Genomic DNA, 12,782 nt, shown 5'->3' with positions numbered 1-12,782 from the left:
AAGAAAACTTTCCCAACCTAAAAAAAGGACATTCCTATGAAAGTACAAGAAGCTTACTGAGACAAAAGTTCTCTTGTCACATAATTAAAAAATGGAACATGTAGAAGAAAAAAAGGATATTAAGAGCAGTGAAGGAAAAAGGTCACGTAAGATATAAAGACAAATCTATCAGAATTACACATGACTTCTTCATGGAAACTATAAAAGCCAGAAGGTCCTGTTCTCCAAACACTAAGAGACCATGGATGCAAGTCCAGACTACTAGACCAAGCAAAACTCTCAATCAATATAGATGGGGAAAACAAGATATTCCATGATAAGACCAGAGTTACACAATATATGTCCACAAATCCAGCCCTACAGAAAGTTCTGCAAGGAAAACTCCAACCCAAGGAAGTTAAATACAATCACAAAAACATAGGCAATAGATAATTCCACTTTACCAAAAGTCAGAAAAAGGGGAAAAATTCACACAAAATACCACCACCAAAAACAAATCCAAAACAAGAATCAACAATCAATGGTCATTAATATTTTCAATGTCAATGGTCTTAACTCAACTATAAAAAGACACAGGCTATCAGAATGGATATTATTGTTGTTAAATAAGGATCAGGATAAACAAATAGGCCAAATAGATGTTTATTCAGGGAGAAATAACTTACAACCTAGACAGATGAACACCAGCAAGTTCCACCAGATGCTCTCTTGTCCGAGTCCTGCCAGCAAGAGAGCTTTCCCTGCTCTTCCTCAGACCTCCTTCCACAGGTCACTTCCGCCCATGGCTCCACCCCCAATGGGCGTGGTCAGTGCCACAAAGGAGACAAAGTAAATATCTCACTACAGGATATGAAGACAGAATCCATCCCTCTGCTGCATACAAGAAACACACTTCAACTTCAAAGACAGATTTTACCTCAGTGTTAAGGGTTGGGAAAAGATTTCCCAATCAAATGGCCCTAAGAAGCAAGCTGGTGTGCTATCCTAATATTTAACAAATTACATTTCAAATTAAAATTAAAAAAAAGAAATTAAGAAGGTAATTTCAAATTTATCATAGGAGAAATCCATCAAGATGAGTTCCCAATTCTGAATATCTGTGCACCAAATACAAAGGTACACACATTCTTAAAAGAAACATTACTAAAACTCAATTTTCACATTAAACCCCACACACTTATAGTGGGAGACTTCAACACCCCATTCTTACCATTGGACAAGACTACAGGACAGAAACTTTACAAAGAAAAAAAGGAACTAACAGAAGTTATGACCCAATAGGGGTTAATAGACATCTATAGAACATTCCATTCTAACACAAAAGAATACACTTTTTTCTCAGCACATGGAACCTTCTCTAAAATTGACCACATACTTGGTAATAAAGCAAACCTCAATAGATACAAAAAAAATTGGAATAACCCCCGTATCTTATCAGACCACCATGCCTTAAAATTAGAATTCAACAACAACACAAATTGCAGAAAGTCTACAAACTCATGGAAATTGAACAATGCTGAACTGCACCACTCCTAGTTAAAGGAAGAAATAAAGAAAGAAGTCATAGACTTCCTAGAATTCAATGAAAACGAAGGCACAACACCCCCAAATCTATGGAACACTCTATAAGCAGTGCTAAGAGGAAAAGTTCATAGCACTGAGTGCCCACATGAAGAAACTGGAGAATAGCTAAACTAGAGAATTAAAAGAACACCTGAAAGCTCTAGAACAAGAAGCAGCAAACTCACCCTGGAGGAATGGATGCCAGGAAATAATCAAATTGAGAGCTGAAATCAATGACGAAGAAACAAAGAAAACAATACAAAGTATCAATGAAACAAAGAGTTGGTTCTTTGAGAAAATCAGCAAGATAGATAAACCTTCATCCCACCTAACCAAAAGGCAGAAAGAGATCATGCAAATTAACAAAATCAGAAATGAAAAAGGGAACATACCATAGATACCAAGGAAATCCAGAGAATCTTCAGGTCATATTTTGAAAACTTCTACTCCACAAAATTGAAATATTTAAAGGAAATGGATATTTTCTCAAAATGGTCCACACAATAGAAGCAGAAATATCACTGCCAAACTATTTTTATGAGGCTACAATTACCTTGCTACCAATACCACACAAAGATAAAACTAAGATGGAGAAGTACTGACCAATATCCCTCATAAACATTCATGCAAAAATACTCAATGAAATACTGGCAAATCGAATCCAAGAACATGTCAGGAAAGTCATCCACCATGGTCAAGTAGGCTTCATCCCAGAAATGTAGGGATGGTTCAACATAAGAAAACCCATCAATGTAATCCACCACATAAAGAAACTGAAAAAGGAAAACCATATGATCATTCACTAGATGCTGAAAAAGCCTGTGACAAAGTTCAACACCCCTTCCTGATAAAGATCATGGAGAGATCAGGGATAGCAGGAACCTAAGCATTACAAAGACAATATGCAGCAAACTGACAACCAACATCCAACTTAATGGAGACAAACTCAATGTGATTTTTCTAAAATCAACAACTAGATAAGGTTGTCCAGTCTCTTCATATCTTTTAATAGTGTACTTGAAGTTCTTTCTAGATCAATAAGTCAACAAAAGGAGATTAAGGGGATACTAATTGAAAAGGAAGAAGTGAAACTTTCACTATTTTCAGATGATATTATAGTTTATATAATTGACCTGAAGAATTCTACCAGGGAATTCCTACAGCTGACAAACATCTTCAGCAAACTAGAAGGATGCAAGATAAACTAAAAAAAACCAGCCCTACTATGTATAGAAAATAAAGGGGCTGAGAAAGAAATCAGAGAAACATCATCATTTACAATAGCCACAAACAATATAAAATCTCTTGGGGTAACTCTAACCAAGCAGGTGAAAGATGTGTATGACAAGAACTTTGAGTCATTAATGAAAGAAATTAAAGAAGATACCATAAAATGGAAAGATCTCTCATGCTCTTGAATAGGTAGGATAAACATAGTAAAAATGGTAATCTTGCCAAAAGCAATCTACAGATTCAATGCAATTTCCACCAAAATACCAGCACAATTCTTCACTCACCTTGAAAGGACAATATTCAACTTTAGTGGAAAAACAAAAGACCCAGGATAGCCAAAACAACTATGTATAATAAAGTAACTTCAGGAGACATCACCATCCCTGACTTCAAGCTCTACTATAGAGCTATAGTCCTGAAAACAGCTTTGTATGGGAAAAAATATACAGGTAGACCAATGGAATCAAATATAAGACCCTGGTATTAACCCACACACCTAAAAACACCTGATTTTTGACAAACAAGCTAAAATTATACAATGGAAAAAGAAAGCATCTTTAACAAATGGTGCTAGAATAACTGGATACGCACATGTAGACGATTACAGATAGATTCATATCTATCACTATGCACAAAACTTAAAACTAAATGGATCAAAGACCTCAACATAAGTCCAGCCACATTGAACCTCTTAGAAGAGAAATTGGGAGGTACCCTTGAATGAATTCATACAGGAGACTGCTTCCTGAACCAATAGCACTTAACCAATAGCACAGACTGAGATTGACAATTAATAAATTGGACCTCCTGAAACTAGAAGCTTCTGTAAGGCAAAGGACACAGGCAATAAGAAAAAATGGCAGCTCACAGAGTGGGAAAAGATCTTCACCCACCCCATATCTGACAGAGAGCTGATTTCCAAAATATATAAAGAACTCAAGAAGCTAGTCACCAAAACACCAAATAATTCAATTAAAAATTGTGGTACAGAACTAAACAGAGAATTCTCAATAGAGGAATCGAAAATGACTGAAAGACACTTAAGAAAGCACTCAACATCCTTAGCCATCAGGGAAAGACAAATCAAAATAACTCTGAGATATCATCTTACACCCATTAGAATGACTAAAATGAAAAACAGCAATGGAGAGGATGTGTAGTAAGGGGAACACTCCTCCATTGCAGGTGGGAGTGCATACTTGTATAGCCCCTGTGTAAATCAGTATGGCAGTTTCTCTGGATAATGGGAACCATTCTACCTCAAGATCCAACATTTCCACTCTTAGGCCTATACCCAAAGGATGTACATTCATAAAACAAGGGCATTTGTTCAACTATGTTCATAGAACCTTCTTTTGTAATAGACAGAACCAACCTGGAATCAACCTAGATGCCCCTCAACCAAAGAATGGATACTGAAAATGTGGTACATTTACACAGTGGAATATTACTCAAAGGAAAAAAAAAATCAATGGAATCTTGAAATTCACAGTTAAATGGATGGAACTTGAAGAAAGCATTCTAAGTGAAGTAACCTGGTCACAGAAAGACAAACATGGTATGTACTCACTCATATATGGATATTAGCCATAGAGCAAAGGTTTATGAGACTACAATCCACACCTCCTGAGAAGCTAGGGAACAGGGAGGACCATAAGAGGGACGTACATGATCCCCATGAAGGGGAAAGGAACAAAAGTCCCTAAACAACTTGGGAGCATAGGGGGGAGATAAGAGGGGGAGGGAGGGAAGAAAAAGAGGAGGGAAGAGTAGCGGGAGGAGAACATGATGGATCAGGAAGATTGAATGGGGAGAATAAAAATGGAGACCAAGAAAAGAGACACATCAATAGAGGGACCCATTATAGGTTAAAGAGGAATCTGGCACTAGGGAATTGTACAGAGATCCACAAGGATGACACCAACTAGGAATATAAGCAATAGTAGAGAGGCTACCTTAAATGCCCTTCCCTTATAATGAGAACGATGACTACCTTATATGCCACCCTAGAGCTGATGCAACTAAGCACTAAGCCAAACTCCTGGAATCCAGTTTCAGAGAGGGAGGAGTGAGGAATAAAGGGATCAAGACCATGCTGAACAAACCTACAGAAACAGCTGACCTGAGAAAGTTGGAAGTAATGGACTCCAGTTTGACAGCTGTGGAACCAACATAGGACCAAAGCAGGCCCCCTGAACATGGGTGTCAGTGAGGAGGACTGGGCAGTCTATGGGGCCTCTGGCAGTGGAAACAGGATGTATCCCTTGTGTACAATTGGACTTAAGGTGCTCATTTCCCATGGAGTAATAATCCCTTAGCCTAGAGACAAGTTGGGGGAGGGCCTAGGTCCTATCTCTAATGACTTGACAGATTTTGATGATGCCTCTTGGAAGGTCTTACTCTCTCTGGGGAGTAGATGGGGGATGGGGTGTGGGGGTCTTTGGGGAGCATGGGAAGATAGAAGGGAGAGGAAACAGGGATTGATATGTAAAATGTAGGTGCTTCTAATTTAAATAAAATTTATTAATAAATAAACACTCAAAATAGGTTAGGCATAAATGAAAACCAAATTTGTTGACAACCTTCTTGTTTAAATTAGATTTTAATATAAAATTGTGACAATTTATTCCATAAACATGTTTGTTAAAGCAGGTTAGAATTATTTAGGATGCTATCAAGTTAATTTCAGGATGAGATTACAATAGTCAGGCTTAAAACCTCTATGTGATGGTTCAGAGACCAGTGAAGGTGGGCATCAGACTGGCATGATCACAGTGGTCTCTCTGTCAACCAGCAAACTGCATCAGATAAAATAGGTACTCACGGGCAGGGGGAAACTGACTGTAGGGATGCTGAGGTTTTACCTGGACGTTAGAAAGGTTTGAGGCTAAGGAAGTAATGCCCTCAAGATGGTTTCTGTAGAATTTGTATTATCTTTTAATTTGTATGTCTTTATTCTTCCATATAAAGTCAGTGTTGTGGTTAGAAACTTCGTCATATGGAATGCTTATGTTTATATCACCTACATTATGATTCAAATAAATAATTTCTCTGGCACTGGAATAAATCATTCAAAGGGATTTTTCATTAGCTTATTTGGAGTTAATGTCCAATTTTTACCATCTGTCATGGCAGGTAGTACCTGAGCTGGGTACCCACCTCTTTAGCAGTGCCTGGGTAGAATAAGGAAAGGGGCTTTCACTAATTTGTTTTATAGTGTAATCTTTGTCACCTTTGAAAACAGAGACCATCTGTAGCTAAGGGGTTATAAGAAGAAAAATGGGAAAATCCTAATCTTGGGAGTATTTTTTATTATTATTCTGATTATTTGAGATGACATGTTCTGAAGGATAATATCTGACAAGCACTATAGTGAGTTCAAGTTACAGTCAAACAGAAGCTTGAAGGTTTTGAGAGCAGAAGAGAAGTAATGACAAAAAGCAACCTCAAGCTATGCTTAGTGGTGGATTTTGATGAAAAAAATGTGATCTCCTTCAGTTAAATGCTCACGCATTTACTGAATAGTCATTATGTACCAAAAATTACAGCTAGATCATAGTTAGACCAGTAAGTTTCTAAGGCAGATTTTCCACCAAACATCCTGGAATCCAGCTGTGTGGAGGTGACTCATGTGAGACTCCTATGATATCAGCCACAAACAACAGAACATGTGCCTAAAGCATCCCACAGTGTTTACTCAGGATAATGAAAATATGGCTGATGATAGGAATTCCTACCCTTCAGTTTCATCAACAAACTCCTTAGCTTCAAGCAACCAACGACAAAACTGTATGTCCTCATTGCATGCTATATGTACACTAAAAAATAATGAAGTCATCGGGCTTCCTAGCTTCTAAGATGCCAGGCAGCAAAACCAGTGACGTGCACATTTTCCACATTGTTCTTCAGCAAGGACACTGAAATGGGTCTTCCCCTTGTCGAGACAAATGCTTGAAATGTCATTTCCATATTGCTGCTTAGAAATACAGATTGTTTCAACAAACAGAAAAAGAAGAGTTCTCTGTAAATAGTTTCTTGTTTCCATTGCAGATATAGCGGCTAAACATTCTTGAGTTTGGCAATTCTGATGGAAAACATGCCATGTTCATCCCTCTTTTCATTTTATGTTCACTCTTGATTGCCAGCATAGAAGATTATTATAATCTTGATTGTTTTAATATATATACAAATAAATCTCTTCATTGCTTTCTCCAGTGATTTCAGAGGCCATTAAAGAATTTATCAGTTGCTAGCCCAAACTGTACAGTAAATTCACACTGAACGGGCAAAGCTGATGTTTCATTTAGTGATGCCATATGACCTACTGAATCAATCCACTCTGGGCTTGGATTTTATTAAGTACTATAGATGGAACTGTCTGGAAGTTGCTGCTCAGTTTTAGTTTGATTATGAGTTACAAATTTACAAGCAAATGGTCTATAAAAACAGTCATGTGCTAGCACTATTTCCCATATATCAAGTAAAGACTACTTCACACTCTGGGAGGCAGGATTTTATCACCATATGCTATAGATAAAGTAACTGAAGCTTAACAAAGTGATAAACCTGAATTTTCAGTTACACCTGAGAGCTAGATCCTGGAGTGCTATTCCTGGAAGTTCATATCTATTCCAGGACATCAAAACAATCTGTTGCTGGCAGGCATGCTTCCTTTTACACTAAGTGTGTTGCACAGTCTTTCTCAAGGACATTTGTAGCTTCATGAAAACTCTCTTGAGATGATGATTACATTGAGTATTGAAGAGATAATAACACATTATTCGTGATTGTTAGTTTCTGGGAGAGACATTATCCTCTAGGAGCATAGTTCCTGGTAAGTCAGCCACTTTCAGTGCAAGATAACACATCCAAGAATAATTGGGCAGGCAAGTATAAACCAAATAAATCATCATCAACAGGAGCAACAACAACAATGCACAACACACACGCACACACACACACACACACATGCACGCACACACATGCACACACACACATGCACGCACGCATGCTCATGCACAGGTGGGTAGGTGGAGAGAAGGATTCCCATTCATACAATTTTTTTGTCTTCCTACCAATCAAGATAAATCCATGCTGCCCAAATAGTATTTCTTATTGAAAATTTGTAAAATGTATTCCACTGTAAGGAATTTTATGATCCAGTGTTAGGGAAGAATGTGAGTAAGGGATGACAGCAATAGCAGATTCTCTAAGATAAAGAAGAAAGACAGAATTTCTAAGAATAGGACATACTGGGAAACTAAGGGGGAAGAGGAATAAAGTAGTAAATATTGGGAATACACAAAGAAGAGAGACACTTTAGGCCAAAATCTGGCAAGAGCGAAGAGCTTTGGTAGGAGGGAATTTTCAGAACATTTTTTCAATAGTGTTTAATTCCGTTCAGATGCTAACTCAAGCTATAACACAGGAAGTGAGCACATAGAAGAGTGACATTCTTTATAACATGTAAATGTGTCCAATTGCATTTTGAATCCAATTGTGTTTAAATAATATTCAGAAATCTTGCTTGGAACCATTTTTGTGTATAATAATGCTAAACTTGGATAATGCATGGAGATTTTCAACAGAGAGAGACATAAATGGAACATAGACACAATGTAACATTGTTTGGTTTGCAAACACACAAAATAGCATTTTTCAGCATTCACTAAAAGTATTGAGCTAATTTTGAGAAAATTATTTTGAATTTAGTAGGGCTTTACAAATTATTGGGAAGTATATCATGTAGTAACTTGGTGTAATATAAAATGCATGCCAAAGACAACAATAAATAGGCAATAAGAGTTCCCAGATAAAGGATTATATACATTTTTAAAGAAACTTATGCTGATTTTCTTGGCTGGTCAGTATTGAGAAAGCATCTGTGCGTGAATGAAAAGAAGCAGTTTCTAAAAGGAAAACAATGTTGTTAAGCATGTCAAATGGATTTGGGACTATACACACACATACACATACATACATAAACACACACAAACACACACACACACACACACACACTAATTAAAGAAGATACTATGAATTTGGGAAGGGTACTGTAGGAGTTTGGAGGAGTGGAAGAGATAAAAGTACAGTCCTCATGTTTGGAGTTCTCTAAAAAGTAAAAAACAAAAAACAAAACAAAACAAAAAAAAAAACAACAAAAAATGAAAACGAAAAAATGTTTGCACAAACGAAACATGACAAACATGACAAGTAATTGGAAACAAACAATAGATTGTAATTTTTTTTTTGTTTAGATGAGAATGTATACTAGACTGGGGACTAATACCTAATATAAAGCACCTTTCAGTGAAGTCACTGTCAAATACATAGAAAAAAAAAATATACACCTCACCAGATATGTGATGCAGAACTTATGACCCATGCATAAGAAATTATTTACTTATATGTGCTTATAAATAGCATTTAATAGTTCTCTTAATATATATTAGAAAATAAACCTATTTGTTGCAAGAATTCTAATTGGTTTTATTAGTATAAACCTGGAGTCAGTTATCAGATATTAAAGCTGAAAGATCAGTGAGGCACAGAAGCCTCTACCTCAGACTGAAAGTGACACCCTATCTCTACAAATCCTCAAACTGAATGCCATGAGCTTCTGCCTCCTCCTCCCTTATATTCCTCTCTCTGCCCAGCCATATGCCTTCCTGTATTCACCTCTCTGCTGATAGAATTAAAGGTCCGTGCTTCCCAAGTACTGGCAATAAAGTTGTGAGTCACCATCACCTGTCTCTGTTTCTCTCGTAGATTGGATCAATCTCATATATCCCAGGGTGGCCTTGAACTCACAGATATTCATCTGCCTCTGCCACACAAGTGCTGGGATTAAAGGTGTGTGCCACCACTGTCTGGCTTCTATGGTTAACTAGTTGCTAAACTCTGCAACTCTGATCTTCAAGCAAGCTTTATTTGTTAGATCACAAACAAAATATCACTACACTATTCATACAAAGTATTTATTTTTATGATTCATATTATGTGTATGTGATCTATTTGCTTGCATTCATTCAAATAGACAGTTGGTAGATTAGTCTATATTCTTATCATAATGCCCTGAATATGCTAACACAAGTCACTGCATTTTTATTCAAGACTCATGATAGAAAACATTTTGCCTGGCTAAATACATGACTACTTTTCCATTTGATTAGTTTATATCCCTGGACTATGTGACCACAATATTACTTTGTTCCAGCAGGAATTGGAAAAGGAGAGACTAATACATTGTTTTAGGAGAGCAAGAATGACACAGTTTATCTTGTCACACACTGTAATGTTTCTGCTCCATAATGGTGTGCTGTGTAGATAGAGGCCAGAGAAGAGGATTATTGAACAAAACTGTTAATATACTATTCTATGTACATACAATCAATAGCATATAGATTCCTTTTATTATACCCAGCCATTCACTGTGTTTAATTATTCTATATGTGAGCAGTCCCCCTAAATATTCTATAGATAAGGAAGTGACTTCTTTAATTGGCAAAGAAAAAGAACAATGAAAGTAAACTTGAATTCTGTGTTTTTATTATTTACAAACATGGGTCACTGTAAGCTAACATCTCATAAATAAGCAATGGGTCAGCTACTGATGTTGAGTCCTCATGGATTGGCTGCTGATGCTGAATCCTCTTAGACCAGGTGCTGATACTGAGTCCTCTTGGACCAGGTGCTGATGTTGAGTCCTCATGGACCAGATGCTGATGCTGATTTCTCATAAACCAGCTGCTGATGCTGAGTTCTCATGGACCAATTGCTGATGCTGAGTCTTCATGGATTGACTGCTAATGCTGATTTCTCACAAGGGGCACAAGCTACAGTCCCTGATATTCTGAGTCATCTAATGTTTCATCTTCTTTTGTTAAACTTAATTCATGTTTCTTTAAAATTTTTATTTAGTAAGACTTTTTCTCATCTCGAGATGGTGTTATTTCATGAAGATTGCAAAGGTCTGTAAGTCAACTTAGTAAATCTAACTGACAGCCATAAATAAAGAAACTTGGTCCTTATTTGGCTAACACACAGTACTGACATTTATTTCAAATTGTGACTTTCTATAAGATGCATATATTTTTGATATGTAGTATAGTTTTTGTTGTAAGGAGTAAGGTTTTTCTGCCCGCCGCTGGTCTTGTCCCCCCGCCACGCCAGCCCCAATTAACACACTGAAACTCTGTATTTGATACAATTCTGTTGGCCCATTACTAGTTTCTTATCAGCTAGCTCTGTCTTAATTATTAACCCATTTCTGTTAATCTAGTGTTTCCACGTGGTCTTCTCTTAACGGGGAGCTGGCCGGCATTCTGCTTTCTCCAGACTCTCCATCTCGACTCCTCCTTACTCCTTCCTCTTCCTCCTTGTCTCCTAGTCCCTCCTATCTTGCTTTCCCTTGGCCAACAGTTCTTTATTCATTAATCAGTATGAGAAACATTTTTACAGAATGACATCTCCCATCATCTCCTCTTTTCTGTCTAAAATAAAAGAAGGGTTTTAACCTTAACATAGCAAAATATATCACATAACAGTTATCAAATAAGAATCACAGTTAACAATATTTAGTCCATTAACATTTAGCAAGATTAAAAGAAACTATTCTATCATCTATCCTATATTTGTGAGTCTAAAGTCCTATATGTAACTTATCTTTAATCCTAACTAAGGAAAACTATAACCATAACTATCTGTCTTCAATTCCTTCAAAGACCACAGAAAGATAATATATAAACTCTAGAAATGACAGAGACATCTTGCCTTTTCAGTCACCTGAAGTTCTTCTGTAATCTTCCATCTTGAGCCCATAGGCCATAGTGTGTCTGGCTGACTCTTCAGCAAAGGAAACTTTGAACTGTCTTCTTGTACTGGCATTTTGTCAGTCACTTTTCTCTTGTGTCCTGCAGACTGTCTGGCAGACTCTTCCATGAAGCAGGAACTCTGTAGTAATGTCCATCTTGAATCAGCAGTCACTTTTCTGTGGGTCCTGCATGTCCAGTTTATACAGCACAAAATCAAACAGTCAAGACAAGAGCAGTACCTTGTCCAAATGGCTAGTCTTGCCATATTGGAAGTAACTTCATAATGCGTTTCTTCGATGTCCATCTTCCATCTTCCTTTCTGGTGCAGGTGGTGTTGCCAGGAGCATTTATGCCCCTCTTTGGTTTACACCTTCTATGGGATTGAACAAATATACAATGACTTATGACTTACATCCACATTGTAATACCTTTGTTTTTATTTTATAATTTCATTATGCATATATACATGTTTAGGAATATGTACTTGATAATACAGGTGTTTGTAGAGTTCAGAAGAGGGTGTCTGATCCCCTGGAAACAAAGTTACAGGTCATTGTGAGCTGTACAATGTGGGTGCCGGGAACCTAACTCCAGTCCTCTAAGAGTGAATTACCCACTCTTAATCACTGAGCCATTTAATCAGTCACCATGTGCTCCACACATTCATTTTTTTTTCTTCCCCACCCTCACAGCTTTAGGATCACTAATTAAAATTAAATTTCATAGCTGTCCCTTTCATGTGGTTAAGAGTGTGTTTGTTTTGTAAGAAACTGGCAAAAAGTTTTGGAATATGGTTGTACTATGTTGTGTTCTCAACAACTGTGAGTGAGCAGGCATGCAGTCCTATGTATTTATGAACATTTGTTGTCAGTGTTCTGGATTTTGGCTTTTTATTAAGTACATAGTTGTATCTCATTATGTTTTTAATTTGCATTTTTCTAATGATATATAGATATAGTCAGAATGTGGCCTCTTAAAATTCATGTGTTCAATTACTGACTTCTAAAACAAAGGTGCTTTTTTGAACTTCACACATGATACTTTTTTGTATTTATTGGAGTAATGTACAGTTATTTGATGTATGTCTATAGTGTAGAATTGTCAAGTCTGTGTCATTAACATTTACATATCCTAAAATATGAGAAACTTCCATGTGTTGGGAGACCCCCAGTT

This window comes from Phodopus roborovskii, unplaced genomic scaffold (assembly GCF_943737965.1).
Source record: "Phodopus roborovskii unplaced genomic scaffold, PHOROB, whole genome shotgun sequence".
NCBI classification, from domain to species: Eukaryota; Metazoa; Chordata; class Mammalia; order Rodentia; family Cricetidae; genus Phodopus; species Phodopus roborovskii.
Note: the sequence above shows the minus strand (reverse complement) of the source record.